At 47.6% G+C, this 13,556-nt stretch overlaps 1 protein-coding gene and 1 long non-coding RNA gene across 21 annotated transcripts in view; one reads left to right on the top strand and one right to left on the bottom strand.

Moving 5' to 3' along the window:
- The window catches only part of KCNMA1 (potassium calcium-activated channel subfamily M alpha 1), a 696,711-nt gene that overhangs the window by 566,040 nt on the left and 117,115 nt on the right, over positions 1-13,556 (bottom strand). The window lies entirely within an intron of this gene.
- LOC119234438 (uncharacterized) lies at positions 3,346-12,578 on the top strand. The gene is made up of 3 exons (XR_005122615.2): positions 3,346-3,571; positions 11,898-11,987; positions 12,120-12,578. It is a non-coding gene; the product is annotated as an uncharacterized LOC119234438 (long non-coding RNA).

The raw sequence follows: 13,556 nt of genomic DNA, 5'->3' as shown, positions 1-13,556 counted from the left end.
GTGTGGAAGGCAGGCTGAGGACATCACAAGGTCAGGGAGGAATCCAGGCGACTCAAAATGTCCAGGTCCCAGAAAGGGGAGGCAGCCGCCTCCTGTGTCCCATCCTATCATACACAGAGCGGAAACAGCCTCGGAACAAATGTGTGTGTGACACAGCATAAGGGCAAAGTCATCCCATTCATCTTCCTGCCAACTAATAGCACCCTGGGATGTTCCAGACCTTTCACTCACCCCTTCCAAAAACACTCACGGTCGCAAAAGTCTTCCTCACAATACGCTTTAGCCCACACGAGGCTGGGAGACTATAGAGAAAAAGTGGAATTTGGAGGCTAGAGTGGTGCTTCATAGCCTCAAACTGTTTTCTCCAGAGCAGCAGAAGGTTTTTCTTACTGTCCTTTGATTACCTTCAAAGTGAAATTCCAGAAGATTTGATTTTTCTCTACCCTAAATGCCCAAATTGAATGCATCATGACCCTCCCCACCCACCCACACACACATTCCCTCTTCTGCCTCTCTGCCCACCATGGAAAGAAGATTCAGCTGATACCCAGTCACCATCCATCCAATTAATTTGTTCAAGGGTTTAGAGGGGCCAGGAGAGGCAACTTTTGCAATGCAGCAGCCAGCAGAGATTTCTGTTTTAATTTCTTTTTAATTGGCTGCACCACTAACAGCATATCAGAAATCTCTCAGCTCACTCCTCTCCTCCGCTCCCTTCCACTCTTAAAGGGAAGGGACATCCTGGCAGTTTGCAAAGTAGAGAAATACCACAATAGAGCCCAAGTTATTTTTCCTGCTCCCTATTCATCAGCAGCCTAATGAAAAGATGTGGCTGTGACAGGCTCTCACTTCATCAACGTGTGGCTCATTGAGACAGGAGACCATGAGGAAAGTGGAGCACTCCTCCCTCTGCGTGGTAAATGGCAGGGTGGAGGGTTTCTTCTCCTGGGATGTCCCAGGGCTACAGACACCCTTGCAGGGCCCGCTGTAGTCTCAGGAGAAGCCAGGAACCTTCCAGCAGCCTGTGATGGCCAGCTCTGGGCATCCCTGGTGATAGGTGTGTTGTCATTGGACATTGTCATGGTTAAAAAGTGGGAGTGTGTGGGGAAGGGAAAGTTGTTTGCCTCATTTAAGAATCTGGTGAAATTATGGGCAAAGCTTATCTGTGCACAGGGGCCTTTCAAGTCACAAAACAGCACTGACACATTTAAAGAGAGGAAGCAATTTATTTGGTGTCTTGGCATGGTCACCCAAGCAATTATCATAATGACTAAAGGACTGCTGGATGGTCACCCCTCCCCTCTCCAAGAAAGAGTTTTTATGACTTGCTGTTGACATTTTAATAAAGGAGCAATATCAGACCACAGGGGAAAGCAAGGGGAGGCAGGACCTGACCTGAGAGGATGGGGGCAGCAGGGTGAGGGACAGAAATGGCATAGAGAGAAAGCAAAGTGGTTCTTGGGACCACAAAAAGCCTTCTGTGACCCAGCCTATAGGTCCTGCCTGGTGTGACTTTTGACTCTCTAATTTATTACATGAAAGGAAAGGAGGTATTTTCCAAAAGGACAAAGTAAGAGCCACCTCATTAAATAACTATCTAGAAGTTTCTCATACTTGATGGGAATTTCACAAATTACACAGCACTTTAGGCACCTTATCTCATTTGATTCTGTTGGATGTGTGCTCTTAGCCACAGTTCAAAGACATAGACTTGCTCAAGGTCACAGAGCTAGGGGATGAAGGAATTGGGAATTGACATTTCTGGGCCTGCTTCTTCCAGAAGTTGCTGCCATCCATTGCAACCCAGTTAATGAGAAAGCAATAACTGGAGCTAGATATTCAGTGCTTCTATATGCTGTGTGTGGTACAAAGCACTTTATAGCAATTATCTCCTCTTTTAATACTCACACTAAAGTTGGAAGAGAGGTGTTCTAACCCTCATTAGTCAGAGGGGAAAACCAAGGCCTGGGACCATTAGTAACTTGTTCAAGATCACATAATCATAGCAGAGGCAGATTCAAGACTCCATGGTCCTGCCAGTGTTCCCCAGTGTTTCTCAGTTTCATCTATGCATCAAATCCCTTGAAGGGCTGGTTAAACAAGACATGTTAGACTCACCCCACCCCACACCCAAGTCTCTGATTCTGGAAGTCTGAAGTCAAGCCTCAGAATTTGCATGTCCACCAAATTCCCAGGTGATGTTGAAGCTACTGGTTCAGGGCACCCACTTTGAAAACCACTGCTCTATCTCATGCTGCCTCCTGTTAGCCATCACCCAATATGTTCATGCTGTTAGAGATGGAATGAGGTGTGCAAAAAATGTGACTGCCGGAAGCTACCTCCCCGGGCACAGAAAGGCTCTCTTGAGATTTGTTACCATAAATAGAATACACATCATCCACAAAGAGACTTAAACACCATCTGCATTAGTTAAACATCAACTAAGGGATGTTCTAAGCCAATTTATACTACAACTCACTCTGTTCTTTATCTGGACCTCCCCCTGCTGCAAGTGATTCTAACATCTATCCTCCAGTTAAGAGATCTCATTATCATGAAAATAGCTCTTCTTCAGAAGCCTGGGGAGCACTCTGGACGAGCAACCCCATCAGTGTACACTCCCCATATGTGCACAAAGGTATGTTCATCAGATGCTATACTATGTTAATATATACTTTATGAAATGCACCCAGAAAAAGTCATTTTAAAGGATGTCAGGGGTGAGGAGAGATGGTTTAATCTTTCTTTCCTACATACTGAAGGACAGTTCTGCACATCCCACTTTGGAGACAGCTGGTTTAGAATTCAGGGTGCCCAATGAACAATGAATGGGACCCCACTCCCAGGATCTGGTCCTGAGAACTTGCCAAATGTCCACTTGCCTCTGCTGAATAGCTAGCTGTGCTCCATGCTTCTGGAAAGGTGAGTTCTTTCTCAATACTTTCAGCTCCTGGAGTGCACACACTGTCCTCAGAGTTACTCCAGAAGCCTCCGCCCAGCATAAGAAGCTTTCAGTCCAAATTCCTAAATAATAAAAATAATAATTTCTGATTGTGGGGTCATTTCTCCAACAGAAGATGAGCTATTTTTAAGAGTCCAGAGAGAAGACTAAAGCCTGTAAAAGCTGTATCTTAACGTGGCAGGAAACAGGCTCAGTCTCCTCAGTAAGCAGGGGTGAGGCTAGGGGCTTGCTGCATGCTCTACCCCTGCACCAGCATCCTCACCTGTCACCTAGGAGAACACGAGGCAGTCTGAGGTCAGTTCCTACACTCCAGGGCTCTGCAGTCCCACTGAGAGAGCGCATTGTGATGACAGCAAAAGCAATGATAGTGAAGAGGAGGAGGAGGAGGGGAGGGGAGAAGGGAAGAGCAGGAGAGGAGAGAAGAGGAGGGGAAGAAAAGGGGGAAGGAAGAGCAAGGAGAGGGATGAAAGGCTGAAATAACAAATGCAGCGGGACTGTGCGGAGAGCACACGCTCCATCAACACTGACTATTCGAAACGTGACCGTTTTCCATCTGTTATGAATTGAAGGTATTTTTAAAGAACAGCTCACGCGCTCTCTCTGCACACAGTAAGTGCTCCACAAGCGGAAACTGTTGTGAATACTTGTGTTATTAATGTGGGGGGCTTGATTCTGCTCTTGTCTACCAGTCCTAAAGCTGGGGAGGACAAGAGCAAGGCTATGTGGGAGAAAAAGTCACAGAGAAGGCAGCCCTGGCCCCAGGCAGAGCCAGAGGGTTTCTCCCGGCCCTGTTCAGAACAAGCAGCTTGCTTCTCCTTTCTCAATTTCCAGCTGGAGCTCATAGCCCCAAGCAGTAACCATGGAGAGGCTGCCTCCCTCCTCAGTTCCCCCAAGTTCTGAAGGTACCCAGACCTCCTTTTCGTGCTGCAAGGACGTATCCCTTCTGGCCACAAGGAGTCCCAACTAAGCATCAGCTCAGGATCACTTAAGGCACTTAGAAAAGAACTTTCTGTGAGCATGGCTGGCTTCAAGAATTTCTACAGGTGAAATGTCAGCAGCAGCATTCCCCATAAACTCAAGCAGGGGGTGGATGCTGGAGTTCTGGAAGGATGCCATCCTGCTTACACTGGTCTTCCTTCAGGTCGGTGACAGAATTAGGTATTTCTAACAGAATCCTAATCAGGAAGCCTCCACAAACACATGGGCTGAAATTCCACCATTAGGCATTCACTTCTTTGACTCTAACATCTTTACTTCAGGGAATGCCTTTTTTAGTTGCTTACTATGTCCCCAGAACCAAAACCCACTTAAAAAAGAAAGGCCCCTCAGCCTCTATCCTTAGGGATCTCACAGGGCAACTGGGGAGAGAAGTGCAATGCACAGAGAGAAAGACATATTATCACAATGATCCACGCCGTCTCCCAAACATCTGCTGCATTTTTTTAATGTGAATTCTCCTTAAAAGTAATTCAATTCATTGGTGATTATTTTGAATGTACAATTCCTTTGCTGTATTGTGAGTTCCTTGAGGCCACTTTTATGATTTCAACTTCCAAACTTGGTGCATAGGGCAAATTAAGTATTCAGTGAAGATTTATTTAGTTAGTTAATTAATGAATGTTTTAATAGAAGTAAAACTGAAATGCAAGTCATTTGAGAAGGCCAATAATTTAAGCCAGCAGTTCTCAAAGCATGGCCCTGGACAGGCAGCATCAGCTGGGAACTTGTTAAAATTGCAAAGTCTAGTCCCCCCTATACCTGTGGAGCCAGGAACCTGAGGTTGATGTTGTTCTCTGGTTCAGCAAGGCCTCCAGGTAATGCTGATGCACACTCTAAATTGGAGAAGCAGTAATTTTTACCCTTAAAATAAGGCATTTCTCCCAGAGGAATCATTGTGCTCCTCTCATTCATGGATTCACTATACACTGCATTAGGCACTCAACACAGGCAAGGCAGGTATGTTCACTGACCCTCAGGAGACCCACGAATGTCCAGAAGAGCAGGCAATATAGCAAATCCCCTAAGCAGTTACCCCCAAAGACCCTCAAAGTCTTCTCCCAGTTAACATGAAGAAAGGCCACTGTGCTGAAGTGGTGTCCAGCTGGCTGCCCTTCAGGAACAGCTGTGGGGCTGAATTCCCCAGGTAAGCAGTTGGGGAGAAGGAACAAATGGCATCATGACACACAGGAGCAGAGGGTAGGGAGGCAGAGTAGCTGGGGAGGGACAGCAGCCCATACACTACCCACCCCATGGCCCCCTAACCTGTCACTGGCCATGAGTACCTGACCTCTAATGGCTTTGAAGCCCAGTACCTGGACTGGGGAAGAAGCAGGGCTGAGAGAGGAGGCAGGGCAGGGCGAGGCTGAGATGGTGAGGCTGAGATGGTGAGGCTGGTATTCCCTCCTCCAAGCCTGTTGACAGCCTCCACATGTAGGACTCCTCTAAACAAAGGGGCTTGGGTCATAGGAGCTGGAACACTGGCCCCCCAGCGCAGAACAGCTCTGTGGGTGCTTCTCCTCCCCTATCCCTTCCCTTTGAGATAACGGCAACTGCTCAGCTCTAGCTTCAGGGCAGGCCCCAGGCCCTGAGGCCTGGTGGGGACAGTTCCTCAGTGCTAGAAAATACCATGGCGCAGCTGAGGGGCTGGTTGACCACAGCCCAGGTGCTCCTTGGACCAGGTGGCAGTGTTCTCTTGAAAGCAGTGGAATGGAAAGGACACTCTGCTCCCAGGTTCAGAAGCACAGTTGCAGAACTTCCCCAGACCTGGTGTTCCAGGGACACACTTCCTGACATGTCACTTGAACTACTCTCTATTTATAAAAAGGGACACTTGACCACCCTCTCAGTTTGCAGGCCTCCATTTACCCAAGTGCGATGACCAGTCCAGCATAGATAACCACAGGTCAGAAGGTGGCTGCACCCGCTCAACTCTCAGGATCACCAGCCCTTTACCATTTCTGCTCTCTAGGAAGAGGCCTCAGAGTGATTCCAGGAGTCTCACACAGGGGTGGGAAGGTTCCATGAGCTGTGTGTGCTCCCTCAGTAGGTAGAGGTCAGAGGTAAAACGGGATGCCTGGTTACAATGGAATTTCAGAGAAGTGACAAATGATTTATTAATTTAGTAGGCCCTAAAGAGTGCGTAGCTCCAACTTAAATTAAAAAGAAATATATCTTGCTTATCTAAAATTCCAATGTAACTGGGCATCATCTAATTGCTCTTGCTATAAATCTAGCAACCCTACTCAGTCAGCAAGCCCTGAACAGTGAGACTTGACTTTCCCAAAGCAGAATGCAGGGAACACAAGAGAAAGTGCCTTGAAAGGAGTAAAGTGTAACATAAGCCCTCAGTAAAATGATCCAAGTCGATGATTTGCTTTGCACAATGAGATGGAGAACCAAGGTACATTACGAAAAGACCCAAAGCAACCAACTCAGCTTTGGGTACCAGCTTCAGCTCAAATGTCACCCTGCTAAGTCACTTCCCCCTGCCAGGGGGCCTGTTCTCTCATCTTCAGATAAGGATCAGCTTTCTCAACCCTGACATTATGGATGTTTTAATTCAAATAGTTCTTTGTTGTGGGGATTGATGTTTAGCAGCATCCCTGTCCTCAACCCACTAGATGCCAGTAACATCCCACCCCATTAGTGCTAAATGTCCCATGGGGGTGGAGAAGGGACACACTTTTTGAGAATCACTGAATTAAATCACTATATCCTGATGGCAAGTGTGAGTGAACAATTTTCAACTTACATGTGTTTGTGATAAATATTCCTCTTAAATATCCAGCTCCCATCATGAATCTAACATAGGATACGAGTTACTAATGACTAATTCTATGTAAACTTTTTAAATGTATCCCCCCACCTTATCCCAACTCCAGCATTGAGAAATCAGCTTAACCAGTCCCCAGCAAGTGACTCTACTGTTTGATGGTCCCACAGAAAGCAATGATGTGATAGTGTTCAAAAATGGAAGTTCTATCAGCCTGACTGAAGGTGATGATTGTGGGAACTTCTCAGGCAAAGAGTTTTTATTAGTTTAATATTAATATAATGACTGCTACAATCTATAATGTCCCGTGTGCTTACTCAACACCAGATCACACTGGGACCTTATGTCATTTAATCCTCCAGACAGCCCTTGGATGTTAGTAAGATGCTTATTCACAATGACCAGTTGAAAAAAACAGGTCCAGGGGTTTGAACAATTTGCCTAAAGTCACAGAATTCACCTGACTCCAGAGCCTGTGGTCTTTGCACCATAGAAACACTCTATCACATCCAGCTCCTAGGAGAGCAGGGAATTCCCTTCTCCTTGGGCCTCAATTCCTGGTAAAACCCTCCTAAGTTTTCATCTCTAGGACTAAATCTCTAGGGCCCATAGAGGGCCAGCTGGCACAGCAATACAACCAGCCTAACAAAGATGCATTTCTCATCTGTGAGGTCACTTGGACCTCACAGAACTCCAGGCCCCAGGAGGCTACTACACACATACAGCACACTGACTTGTAAATGTTTCTTGACCTTGATTAGATCTTGACCCCTCTTTGGAACCCCAGGGCCATATCAGACACTCAATAAATGCTCGATAAATGAATCATATGTTCTTCCATTTCAAAGATGGGGACACTGAGGCCTACCTCTTTCAATGGAATTCATTAGCTAAGGGAAAACCATCCTCTGGGCCCCAGATTTCATTTGTCCTGCATCCAAAATTCCCCCAAATGCTGACTCACTTCATTTTCATAACCCCCATGCCCATCTGCATTATGAGTAAATGGAGAATTGATTGAACTTGAGCAATCTGGTTGTCATTGGCTCCAAGGTCTGGCCCAGTAAACACTGAAGAATTCCAGAGTCACAGCCTGGAATGAGGGCCTGGAAAATGGTGTGTGTGCCCTCAGTTACTAGGGCACCTTGAATGGGGTGCCTCACTGTTCGGTGGCCCAATTTCTCCTTGGACAGCTCGCTAAGAGAGCTTCCCCCCACAGCGTGCTATTATTACCTGGCACAACGAGGAATGAGGCCACCGCTACAATGAGGTCACCCTACCCCCCCAAGATTCTTCAAAATTCTGCTCCTCAGGGCAGGACAATGAGGCAATGTAGGGCAGCAGTCGCTCCAATTTGCCAAGGATCGGGGGATAGAGAGGGCATCTATAGGGTGAGCTGGTAAACAAGGCCCTGGGACACCAAGCGACAACTGGAGGAACCACAGAACAAAAGGGTATAAACTGTGGTCATCACCATATGGGGAAATGGGTGTAAAAATCTCACACTCACACACACACACACACACACACACACACACATGCACACACTCCATGGATTCTAATTTTAGCAGTCAATCACTTTAGCAAAGCACTTTCCAAGCAGTTATTTTGAGAAATGCTATTAACCACCAGGTTATTTTTAATGCCCCCTGTATGACAGGCATTTGTGACACAAACAGCAGCTGAAAGGCAGTAACATAACCTTGGGTGCGCCCAGGGTCTGGGGGCCAGGCCCTTGGAAGAGCAGACAGAGGAAATGGATGAGCATCTTATGTGCCCTCCAGTCCCTCCCTCTGTGTCCACCACTCGGATCAGCGGGGATGAGTGGCAAGATGAGAAGTCCTTCCCATCCGTGGCAGTCTACTTGCTAATGGGCCAAAAGTCTTTGAAATGAGCTTCAAGAGCTCACACCCCTCAGTGTCCCACCTCCCATGGGACACAGGTCAAAATCCACATATTAAGTCCCAAAGCCAGAGTTCTCACAACTCTTCTCTGGGGACCCTGGCCTCCTCACTCCCTTTTCGCATCTCCTCCCCATTGAATGGGCTGGCCCCTCACTGGAACACTCCCTCCCCAACTCTCCTAATCCAGTCACACTGAGCTCCACGCTCTAAACAATTACCATAAATGAGCTGTGTCTCCCTGTGGCCATTCCATATCTAATAGCATTTTGGTCACCTGTGCTGGTAGCTCCTTATGATGTGCCTGGCCCCCTACCATGTCCTTTACAAAGTTGAAGAAGTTCTCCTAGGAGTCTTACTTGGTATCCTCATCACCCCAATTTTTCAAACAAGGAAAATGAAGTATAGGAAAGTTGTCCAAGGTCTCATAGATGGGTCTACACAAAGTCACAGAGCATGGTTGCTGCAAGCACAGATCTGGGCTGGACTGCCTGCATTCAATCCCAGCTCTGCACCTTGGAACCATGGACAGTTCTTTACAACAGGCCTGTGCCTTGGTCTTTCTTTGGGTTCCTATGAAAATGAAATGAGTTCACACTTATAAAGCCCTTTCAAAGATGCCTGGCACACAGACCAGGCATTTTCTCCAACAGCTTCTATCACTACAAAGGAAGTGGAAGGACCAGAATGTTTTAAAGCTCATATTTATTGGATGTTTATAAAGTGCCATGCATGATACTCACGAAAATCCTATAAATTTTTGCAAAGAAATTAAGAGTAGGTCAGAACTAGTAAATGGAGATTTGAATGACTAGTTGAACACAGTCTGGGTTTTATCTAGAATCCTCTGCTGGTTGTCTTGTCTCCCTAAAAACAGTGATTGTGTCTTCACATTACCCACAACTCTTGGCATTGAGTCGGGCCCTTTAAACAGACTCAATAAGTATGCTAGGTTTCATGTAAGGCTCTCTAAATGGGGGACCCTGACTGAAGATCAAGATCCCTACCCCCTCCCAGGGTAGCCCTAGCTTAGCTTCCCCTTCAGCACCCTCCCCAGACAGTGCTTGGAAAGCAGAGAAATGGTGGCAGAGCAGGGAGTGGAGTTCAGATGGCAACGAGCTGCCCACAGGCACCCAGGGCCCAGAGGTCAGGAATTTGGGACAGGCCAGCCTCTGAGCTGGAGAAGTCCCGGATGGTAAGACATCACACGTGAGCTGGAGGCAGGATGGCAGAGAGAATACAAGCCCAACCAGGCAAGACAGTGAGTGAATTATGTGTGTGGTTCAATTTTAGGCACCAGGCAGATTTGTAAAGCTCATCACCCTCCTAGGGTTGCCTGCAAAAGGCCACACATTTAGCACCATGCCCATCAATCAGCACAGGAGGGCAGTGCATGCCCAAACTGGGGTTGGGAGCCTGGGGGCTGCAGCAAAGAGGCTATCCCCATCCTGATGGCTTGTGGTATTCGCTGAAGACACAAGTCTGGCACCTATGAGACAGAGAACACCCACAAACACAGAACTCTGATATGGTACCCATCAAGTTCTCAGATTTTTATGAACCTACTATATGCCAGGAGACACCTGAGTCTAGTTCTGCCATGAAACACTGAGCAAATCACTCCACCTCAGAGTTTGGTTTCCTTGCCTGCACAATGAGGATGATATGATAGCCATCCTGCACAGGCTTGCTGAATAAAGCTGAAGGAGGCAGCCCCATGTGAAGGCTGGCTTCTGTGCAGAGAAAGGTCCTTGCCTTCTGGGAGCCTGTAGGTGATATAAAGGGGGTGGGGTCAAATGTTGGCAAGATAATAACCACAATACAGGGCTGGGGGATGAATAGCAACTGACTAGGTCACTCCACAGCAGGAGACAACGTGGAAGAGGTGTTTGAATGCTAAAGAAGTAACCATATCGTGCTTGATTTTGAAAGGTGGCTTCAGTTTAGTGGGGGGGGGGGGCTCACCCCCCAGACAGTAAGCTCCCCCAACAACATAGTCCTGATCTTCATTACTCAGCCCCTCCTTAGCTTAGCACCAAGGACAGGCTAGGTGCCTAGGACATGCCGAAGGAGAGCGTTGTAGGAGGAGGCTGGCCAGCTGCCTGGCTGGGCTGAGCACACACATTCCCTGGCCGGGTCGTTGTGGCTGCCGCCAGACCCTGCACTAATTTCAGTGGGGGCTGCTCAGGAAGGTACAGTGGGAGGAAAATTCCCAGAAACAGGTCATGAAGGGGCAGCCTCTGCCTGTAGGAGCTACCAAGAGTCCAGAAGCTCAGAGAGCAGCATCTGCCACCCAGCTGGGGAGGTTATCATCCTCGGTGTCAGGAGGTGATCCACGGGATCCTTTACCTGGATGTTTGCAGGGAGTGAGAAGTGGGTTCTGGAATGCTCAGTGAATTCATCTGCCCAGGGCTGCCTTAACAAAGTACCACAAGTTGGGGCTTAAACACAGAAATATGTTGTCTCAGTTCAGAGGTCAAAGTGTAACAGGGCAGTTTCCTACTGAAGGCTGTGGGCTAGAACCTGTCCCTACCTCTGCCCTGTCTTTGCTGGCACCCCTTGTGTTGTAATTTATTGCCCCAATCTCTGTCCTTATCTTCACAGCTTTCTCCCTGTGTATGTGTCTGTGTCCAAATTCTCCTTTTCTGTAAGGACCAGTCCTAGGGGATTAGGGCCCATCGTCATACTTCACCTTGACTTGATCATCTGCAAAGATGCCATTTCCAAATAAGATTATGAATAAAATCCAATAATGTACTGGGAGGACTTGCGGTGGGGAGGGGGTTCAGAGAACTTCAAGATCTTTCAGAGGGATGGAATTCAACCTTTAATACCTGTGTCTCCCAAAGGGAAAATAGTTCAAAAAAAAAAAAAAAAAGTCAAGTTGGATTTCCCAACATTACTATTGCACTGGGGCAGAGTTCCAAGAAGTAGACTAGACATTTGAAAGGACTTCCTGGCACAGCCACTGCCCCTAGCCCAGCATGGCCTTTGTGGTCGCATGCTCACACTGCAGTGATGGACTCCTTGCTGGCTTCCCTGACATTGGGCTGCCCCTTCTACGCCCTCCAGCACCATGCAGCCCAAGCTTCAATCTCACCATTGAGTCCCACTTCTTTGGGCCACTGTCCTGCTCTACAGCTGCCCATGGTTGCCCACTGCCTAGGGGACAGAGGTGGATAGCCTGTTATCTTCTGCACCCCTGGTGATAGGCACCAGCAAGTACATTAGCCAGTGAATGACTATGACTTTGACTTCTCAGGCCATTTCCTCCTGGAGGACACACACAAAGCTGGCTCGGTGGCTGGTGCAGGTGGACACTGGTGGCTGTGCTCTGACCTCAGCCTAAAAGGTGAGTGATGGAGGGACCCCACGCAGTGCAGAGGGTAGGAAGAGACCCTAGACCAGAGCTAGATCTCTCCTTTCCCTGAGGAGGAAATAAGACTGCTGGGCCACCTCTGCCTCACACTGTATTTTCTCACAGAAGCCTGCCAGTCTGAAAGTCTTCCTGCCTGGGAAGCTCACTGGCACCAAGGCCGGCAGAGACCATCTGCCCAAGATTCTTGTGAACACCAGTCTGATATTGAAACATAGACCTCCTTGGAAGCCTAGAAGCAGAAGGCAGCAGAAGGCCTACTTGGGTGTGGAAGATCTTGGGTGGCACTTAATCTCCAACAAAGATGCCTCTTCCCTGGCCGGGGGCCCCAGCACATCTTTGATAGAGCTGTCCTCACCTGACCACAGCCTGGACAGACCCTCCCGTACCACCTTAGTAACAACAAAATCCTCTCTGTCACCTTTCTGGTCCAGAACCCTCACCAGAGCATAGGTTATTCACCTTATGACTGTTAAAAGAATATTCCAGAAAAAAAAGTGCATTTCAATAAAAGATTTTGAGCCCTGCCAGACCAGGAAGCACCTAAAGCAACACCACGTTTCCTGACTGACTTCATTTAACAACAGCATTGTGAGGGAGCTCTGGTCATTCCCACTTCATAGGAAAGCTATTCAAAATTTCAAAAGTTTTCCAAGCTGTGACACTAATCAGGAGCCCGATGCCGCCCTCTCCACCACCATAGACATAATTCCTCCACTCCTGCTGTCTGCCCACTGCTATCTCACTCTCCTTCCTCACCTGAGCCCTGCCCCAGCCCATGCTCTTCTTGCCTTCCTTCTCCTCACTATGTCATCACTATCTACTCTGCTGGCAAAGCAAACAAAAGCACCAGTGTCCCCCACGGGCTATGCGAGGCCAATGCAGACAGCAGTAACACTTGCCTGGGTAGTTAATCACTGATCTTAGAGTGTCCTCTCTTTTCTGTCCTAGCACTCACTGGAAAAAACTTGCAAACTCACTAAGTTTTTGAAGCAAGCGGTGTTTCATTATCAACTGTCATTAGGAATAATCTAGGTGCAATGCAAAAGACCAGGTTTGCATCCTTCCTTAGTGTGGGAGCATGTCACATTGGTGCCTCTGAAGAAACAGGTAGAAATGACTGTCCACTAACTAAACCTCCAGGATGTGCCTGCACTTAGTCCAGACACAGGTGGATGTGGAAATAAACACCAAGTTCATGCCCCTTGACAGTGACTGAGCTCACATACTACATCAATTCTTGAATTGTAATCAATCCATTCCTGAGCCTTAGAAACCCCAGAAGCATTTCTGAAATCCAAGTTCTGAAATCCAAGTTTCTAGCCTTAGACCACTTCTGGCCTAAGACCTGCTCTTTTTTATAGTCTCCTTTTCTCCTGAAGGAGAGCTGAGTTCAGTCTGACTTAGATCATCAGGGCCATGCTGTCACAGAGTCATAGAATCTGAGGCTGCAATGGCCTCATCCAACTCAATGTCAAATCCATGGTCTGGTATTTTCCTGAGATCTGAAGTAGGAGGAAAGGAGAAAGAGGACGATGCAACTAG

Source organism: Talpa occidentalis, unplaced genomic scaffold (genome assembly GCF_014898055.3).
Source record: "Talpa occidentalis isolate TD23 unplaced genomic scaffold, MPIMG_talOcc4v2.1 talOcc4.8, whole genome shotgun sequence".
In the NCBI taxonomy this organism is placed as follows: domain Eukaryota; kingdom Metazoa; phylum Chordata; class Mammalia; order Eulipotyphla; family Talpidae; genus Talpa; species Talpa occidentalis.
This window is presented reverse-complemented; position numbering and strand designations above follow the sequence as displayed.